Raw genomic sequence first — 7,978 nt, 5'->3', positions numbered from 1 at the left:
GCCCCCCACTCCCTTTGACCTGGAGGGGGCATCCGTGCCCATTGCTGGGCACAAGGAAGATCCGGCTTCCTTAGGCAGCCAGGTGACTGGCACACCTGTGGAATGAGCTGCAGCAGCTGGAGAGAGCATCCCCATGCAATGGCAGTATACCAGCAAGGCGGGGGGGGGGGCGATGCTGGATAGTTGTCCCAGGTCTCCGCCTGGGTGGCTTCAGCTGGAACTCCACCCGCTGGGTGCTGAGGACGGGGGATTAGCAGAGCCGGTGGTTCATTGCAGGCACTTTATGCTGCAATGCGCCCCAAGACTCTGTGCCAAGTGAGTCGGTTGAAGATGTTGTGATTCCGAGAGGCTTTTTATGCACCCAAAGATACCCAGAGCAGCCCCCCCTCGATGTGATGAGTGAGAAGCCCAGAAGGTTCACTTACAAGGAGGAAGACGTTCTCCTGGCTGCCGGAAGCCGACTCCAGCCGCAGGCGGTACTGCAAGGGGAAGTAAGTGGCGGGCAGGTCCCAGGAGGCCGGGGGAGCCCAGGACACCTTCCTCCCTGTGATATTCAGGTAGGCGGGAGCATCGGGCTTCACTGCAAGGAGAGCAGGGGCCCCATCAGACCTCGTCCACCCAGCCCCCCTCGCCGCCTCCCTCCAGAGGCCCAAGACAAAGCGGGGGGGGGAGCCTAGAAAGAGCCCCCCCTTCTTTCCTTCAAGGAAACAAAGGCGCCTCCATCATTGAGGTCAGGAGGTTCAGCTCTTCTGTCCTTCCCCAAACCTTCCTTCCCAAGGCAGGGGGTGTCAGGGATGGCATGAGATGCTCTGCCCAAGTGGATTTGGGTGGAAGGGGAGGCCAGGGGTTTGCCAGCTCCCTGCAATGCGCCCTGGGTCACAGGTCACTTGTGAGCTGGTGGGGGAACCTGGCAAGAGTCCTTCATCTGCAGGAGCAGGAGGGAGGTTTGTGTGGGGGGGGAACAGAGACAGGTGCAACGGCTGGAGGACTCAGACCGCCAGGTTGGGCCTTCCAGGGTCTGGGGTGGGGTCCTGGGTGGGGGTGGGGAGGCTGGCGCCATCCATACCGACGTCCCGCAAGAGGAATGTCTTGTTCACTTCGTTGTAGCCGCGGCCACCTTCAGACAGCCCCTTCAGCACCAGGACGAGGGGCGTGATGGGCGCTTCTTCAGCGTGAGAACAGAAGGAACAATTATTTAACTGGATCTGCACCATTCTGTTTCCAGGAAGAGCCACTTCTGTGGAGCACAGCTCAGCCTCTGTGTCCCTGCAGAGAGAAGGCAAAAAGGGGGCCCTGAGCAGCTGCAGCGGGCGTGGACGGGGGCTCCCCGTGGGCTCAGAGGCCCCCTTTCCTCGCTGTAATACTCAGCACGCCATGCAGAGGGAAAAGAGGATCAGGGCTCCTCACCTGTGTTTCAGGTGGACCAGAAAAGTCGCCGGGTTCTGAGACTTCCAGGAACAGTTCAAGGTGCCGCTGTATGATGGAGCCCAGCAGGTAATGGCCGGTTCTTTCTTTCTTCCTGCAAGAACCGGGTGAAAGGATTCAGGGCGAGTCCCGGCCACTCTTCCTGCAGCAGCCCATGGGGCATCTCCCACCTACTGGGCTGCCCCGAGAATCTGAATTCGGGGCAGAAAAGGCAATTGCACCAGGGCCCAGCCGAAAGAGGATCCCTACTGCTGCTCCTCCTGCCACCATCTGTGCCCAGCTGGAAGAGACCGCCCATCCCACCCTCCTCAGGTGGCAGCTCCTGTCCTCCCTGGGGGGGGGAGTGGGGGCTCACATAGCCCCCCCACCGTGTTTCCTACCAGCAGAGATGGAGGCACTCCTCAGTCTTTCTGGGATATTTAGGATGGGTTAGCAGGAAGGGGTCCAAGGCAGAGGGACAGCAGCCCAGGCCTGCCCCCTTCCCTCTGAAGGCTGGTGGTGAAATGGGGTGGAGAGCGAGGCTGGGGGGGGGTCTAGCCGGGGCTCTGGGAATGAGCCCCCACAGGGGATCCTTGCCCCCCCTTTCCCCACTCACCCTCTGCCTTGAAGAAGTAGCTATGATTCACCCACAGGACCACATGGAAGCTCTGAAGCAGCCGGGCTCCGGCCCAGCAGGAATAGTTTCCGGCATAAGGGATGTCCAGGTTGTGAATGACAAGCTCTCTGCCGGAGTCCTCCAGCACCTCTCCATTGTGCTTCCACTCCACGGGGTCTCCAGGGGAGCCGGAGCAGCTCCAGGTTATGTTGGCGTATTCCTTCTTGATCAGCACTGAGGGAAAAACCCCAGACGGGAGACTCAGTGGTGGGGCCGGAAGGGGCCCTGCCAGGCTGGCCTGCTTTCAGCTCCGAAGCTCTTCCAGAGCTGAGCATGCAGGGCAAGTATTGTGGCCAGAGATCCTTTCTGGGGGGCTCCACTGTCCTCCAGAGCAGCAGCGGATGGGATGCTGCCAGCAGAAGCCCCAGGGGACACCTTGGCACCTCTTGGGCAGGAGGCTTCCAGAGTGCCCTGTCTTCACTCCCTGCGGGGGAGGACCCCCTTGGCTGCTCTCCTCTCCTTCCAGACCTCCCTCCCCCCGGGCGACCCTGCTTCTTCCTTGGTGAGGGAAGCGGAGCCTTCCTTGCCTGCGGTGGTCTTGTGGCAGTTGTGCGGAAGAAATGGGGGCGGCTGGCTCTGCTGTCTGCCCACTTCCTGACTTCTGCCCCTCTCCTGGGCACATCCAACCCCCCCCACCCTCCTGTACCTACAGCTCTGATCTCTTAGTTGCTCAACGTCACCACCAGAACCGCAACACTCACTTTGTTAACCAATTTCGTTGTATTTATTTTGTACAATGACAATAAAGGCTACTCTACCTTTTGGCAGGAATGGCAAATTCCCCTTCAGGGAAATCGAGGGGGAAACTCTGATCTCCTGCCCCTCTTGGCCTCTGCATGGAGGACTTTTTTTCTCTGCCAGAAATTTTCTACTACTTCCGGAGCAGCTAACGCTGGCTTTTCCATTCAGGTCTTTGGGGGGGGGGGGGAGAGACCCCTGAAATTTGGGAGACCTCTAGGGAGTGTGATTGGGCACAGCCACACGCAAATGGCCCAAGGTATTTGGCTCCTGGCCCTCCCTGGCCCCCTCTGGGGAAAAACGGGCAAACCAGGCACTTACGTGAGGAGGGGAAAGCAGCCGAGAGCTCCATCACCACAGCCACCAAAGCTGCCCACGTTCCCAGCAGCATCTGTGCGAGACGAAGGGAGGCCTGTGGGAGAGACTGCGCTGCCTGGGGAGGAGGAAGGGGAGAGGGTCTGCTGTGAGGTCACGGGTGGAAAGCCCCCCTGGCCCTAACCCAGCCCCTCCTTGAGCATCACCCCAAAGCCCAGGCCTGGGCCAGAGTGGCTGTGCTCGGGGCAGAGGGTCCTCCTGAGCACCTGGGCCCCATCCTCCCTTTCAGCCTCAGGCGAGGGGAAGCCAGGCAGACCCTGGCTGGAAATCCTGCCAAGAGAATTGTAGGGAGAGTCCAGGAGTCAATGCTGACTTGAAGGCTGAAACCTCTGGAGATACCTGGCCAGCAGCCAGGCCCCCCCCAGCAGAGGGGTCTGTGGGGGGGGGCTGCTCTCCTTTCTCCTCCCCCCCCCGCCCAGAGCACTTACTTCTCCGTGGGTCCTGGGTCCTCTGAGAGGAAGGCAGGAGGAAGGCTGACCTAATATACCATTTCTGATGGGGGGGAGGGGAGGAAACCTCTGACACAGGAGGAGAGGGCGGGCAGGGGAGGGAGAAGTTCTCAGGGCATCCCCCGCCCCCCCCCCCGGGACTCTCCTTGCAGAGGGAGCTGCTGTGGCCAAGGCAGCCTCTCCCTGGTCCCACCGACACTTGGGCTTGATGCCAGAGGGGGCTCCCCATGGCAGGACCCTCCCTGGGTTTGGGCTGGAGTGGAATGGAGGCCCTGCCCTTTCCAGCAGCCTGGGAAGCCCGGATGGGCGGCTTACAAGCCAGGCCTGTTCTGCCAGCCATTGGCGGAAGACCCAGCCGAAGGTGTGCGCCCACAGGGGCCTCTCCGGGGGCTCTCCGGGGATCCTGGCCAGGTTCCTCTGGGTTATTTGATGAGCTTCTCCAGGCCCTCCGAATAGAAGGGCTGGAAAGGATCCCGGGTCATCCAGCCGGGTCTCCTGCCCTGCGGAGATTTCTCGGCTTCTATGCCCAGCATCCCCCAGGGACAGATGCCCCCTCCCCCCCCCCCGTGTCTGGAGAACCTCCTGCCAAGAAGCATCCGCTGCCTCACGGGCAGCCTCTTCCGGCCTTGAAGATCCTGGGCCTGAGGAGGATTTTGCTGACCAGCTTCCTTGCAACTGAGCTGCCTTCTTCTTTGCCTTCCGGAACGACCCTGCCTTCCGCCGGTCCCACTTCTGATATTTGCAGCTGACTGTGACACGGCCAAGCAGACGGCTCTTCTCCGGGCTGGGCATACATGCTGCCTCCAGCAGGACCTTGTGAGCTGCTCTTTCCCAGCCCGGATCTTCTTTGGATCCTCCACCTCCGTGTCCCTCCTAAATGCCCAGAATCCGGACAAACGATTCTAGGCGCGGTCTGACCAGTGCAGAACAGAATGTGATCTTGATGAGCTTCACAGCCGACTTCCCTTGTTGGCTTTTTCTGCAGCTGCATAACGTGGTTGGCTCGCGTTCAGCGCATGGTCCACTAAGACCCCTTAACCCTTTTTTGCAACGTTTCCTGTGGCTCCACTATGAATCCGGGGTCCACAGCCAAAGAGGGAGGCAGCCGGCCGTGTTCATCCCTTGGGACACTAGGCCCCATTGAGAAAGTGGAGAGAATCTGTCCGCAGGGTGGGCAGGGGGCTCTCCCTTTCAGCACGAGAAGCCCTCCGAGCTGAATTCTTCCACGTAGCTCACAGGAGGGGTCAATAAGATGCTACACACAGATCCCGACTGGCCCAACTATGCCAGATCCCTCCCTTCCCATGGCTGATGCCCACGTCTGATCTTAGCTAGGGGCTTCAGCCCCAGATCTACAGGGAGAAGCTCAGAGCCGTGGATCAGCTCCTCAGCTGCCCCAGACACTGGCCTCCAGCCAGCAGCATGAACGGGCCTTAAAATGGGCCTTTTGCTCTCACCTTTCCTCCCTTTCACTGAGCTTTCAGGTGGCTTCACAGTTGTTTGATTTCAAATGCCCTTGAAATGGAAAGAGGTAATTAACCTGTCTATGCTCGTTTCTTTCTTGGGGCAGCAGCAGAGGGACCCTCTGGGATGGACCCTCCAGACATATAACTATAGGGTCAGGTTGCTGCAAGGAAGAGGTGAGAGTTGGAAAGGATAAATATGGGTGGGGGGAGGGAGTTTCCAGTTACAACTGCAGCAAGATGCAGCAACTGCTTTACTTCTGAGCCACCCCTTCCCTGCCCTTGCCCACTCTGTTCTGAAGGGAGAGATGGCAAAACATCCACGGGGCAAGTAGTGGCCTTACCCCGTTCCTTGTGCAAAGGCTGGGAGAAGCCATGCCAGCCTACAGGCCAGAGTCATGCCAGAATGCCATGATAGTCTGGCAGAGACAGAAAGATACCCGTAGAGGGAAGGCTTACGAGGGCCCACCCAAATACCAGACCAGCTAGAGTGGTGCCACCTTTCTGAACCTCAATCTTTGTTAGGCAACTTGGCTCACTTGAGCAGGCTAGAAACATGGTTGACCCAGGCCTGCCTCAGACCAAGCAGAGTCCCAGGGAAATTGGTTGACACCTATTTTTCCCTCGAATGCGGAACGCATTATGCAGGATGCTGAGCCCAAAGGTGGATTAACACATTTGCTGGAAACAAGGTGGGTCTCAAATTACATCTTTAACTGCCCAGAGTGGGGGGGGGGTGCTGTCCCTGCACCTACGTCCTGGCCACAAAGGAGAAGTCACAGGATTTGCCCACCAACTTAAGAGACCAACCAACCTTCCCACAATGGAGTTGCCAAGACTGGTCCTGCCTAACCCAGGATACCACAGGTTGGAGGCTGGCGAAAAAGGGGAAGGATATTTTTTGGAAGGATTCTTACTCACTCTGGTTTGTGGGGGTGGAAGAGAAAAGATATTCTGACCAGAACAAGTCAGAGTTTCCGTGGTAAGGCTAAGACCGGCTGCCCCAAGTACCACCCCTGAAAGCGATGAGACACCAGCCGTGCTAAGGAAGGAGGAATTCCAGCAGGAAGTTGTTCATTCGCAAAACACCATAGAATTAGGTGCTGCTGCTGCTGCTGCTGTGTATGACTGAGCCTGGGGATTCCAGACCCCCAGAATCAGCCAACGTAAGCCAAGATAACCACAACCCCCATCCTTCGGGTGCAGAGCAGAATGGAAGATGGGGCAATAGCAGAGAGGCTGCCCGACTCGGGGGGCACAGGCTGGGCAAGAATGGGGAAGCAGCCTCTGGGGGTGCTGCTTATGCTACTCCCCGACTTCTGCAAAGCATGAGGCAGCTGTGAGAGAGGACCCGGCCCAACTGTGCCACCGCGAGAGGAAACCGCCTTGCCGAGACTCCGTGGAGGTGTGGGCCAAGGGGCAAGCGTGGCTTCCCCTCTTCTCCAGGCGGCTGTGGGTCAAAGAGCCCCGGGAACCTGGCTGGGGCTCTGCGTGGGATACATCTTTGCAACAGCCACCTGGGAGGCTTGTTTGCTGTTTAATGACTTGGTTGAATCGTCTGCTGCCCGGAGGGCTGTAGAGCCGGGTGGCCTGATCCCTTCCAAGGAAAGGGAAAGGGGGAGGACAGTGTTCATCATAGGTTGGGGCTTTCAAAGGGCTCCCTGAGCAAACACACAGGGAGGAGCCTGGCAGAAGGGTTAGGGGGGAGAGTCCAAGGGGAGGCCCTTTGTGGTGGCTCCATCAGCCCAGCCTGGAGAGAGGGGATTGCCCTCAGGGCCTCTTGGCTTCCCTCCCTGAAGACGGAGCCTGCGAGGGTTGGACAACTGCCTCTGAGCAGGGAAAGCCAGCAGAGGGAGGCAGGCCTGTGTGTGTGTGTCACACACACACACACACACACACACACCTATCGTGGGAGGTGGGGAAGTTTGAATGGGAGACGGGGGGGGGGGGAAGGCTTCCCTGGGTCTTCAGGAAGCCTGGAGGAAGAGCAGCCCCAAGGATCAGGGAGGGAGGGAGGGGAGGGAGGGGGAGGGAGGTTGGATTCTGAGCGAGAAGATTTCTGCCAAGATAGGAAAAAGGGGAAGGACGTCTTTGGGGGAGCCAGAGGAGCCTTACTGACTGTCGGAGGAGCCACCGAAGAGAGGACGAAATGTGACTTGAAGAAAAGGAGACAGGGAGGGAGGGCAGTTGAGGCTCTTAAAGAGGGTCACCCAGTCGCCAAGAGGAGAGACAGCAGCTTCACCTGCACACAGAGGTCACCTGTGGAATTCAGCTGCCAGAAGAGGAAGCAGCAATCCGGCTGGACGGACCAAGGAGGTGAGGCGACTGTCAGGGGAGTCAACCTGAATGGTGGGCACTGTGGCTCACCAGTCATGTTTGGGGGCAGCTGACTGGCCACTGCCGGGCAAGGCTGTGGGTAGCTCCGGTTGAGCGCCCTGTGGGTGCCCGCAGGCCCTGCCTTGCAGACTCCTTCCCCAGCCACCCCTAAGCTCAGGCAGTGGGACCGTCTGCAGGGCCAGACCCTCCTGCCTGGGACAGACCTGGCAGCCTGTGCACACACACCCCCTTGTCCTGCTCTCGGCTTCTTCTGCCAGGAGGGGGAAGCCGTGGTCGGGATGGGGAACTCCACCCGGCCCCTGCCCTTTTCAGTCAAATCCCCACAGCCCACCCACTCACCCAAGTGGGTTTACAAAGCTCGGAGGGCCTGGTGTCACCTTAAAAATTCCGGCCTCCCTCCCTCCCTCTCCTCCCAGGGGTTGGGGAGGCTTGACTGCCCTCTTGCAGCCACCAAGCCCATCCCCTGCCGGCTGCTTCCCTCGTGTGCTGGCCCAGCGCTGCTGAGGGGTACAGGCAGGGTGCCAGGCCCCCCGAGG

Source organism: Thamnophis elegans, chromosome 9 (genome assembly GCF_009769535.1).
Source record: "Thamnophis elegans isolate rThaEle1 chromosome 9, rThaEle1.pri, whole genome shotgun sequence".
NCBI lineage: Eukaryota > Metazoa > Chordata > Lepidosauria > Squamata > Colubridae > Thamnophis > Thamnophis elegans.
Note: the sequence above shows the minus strand (reverse complement) of the source record.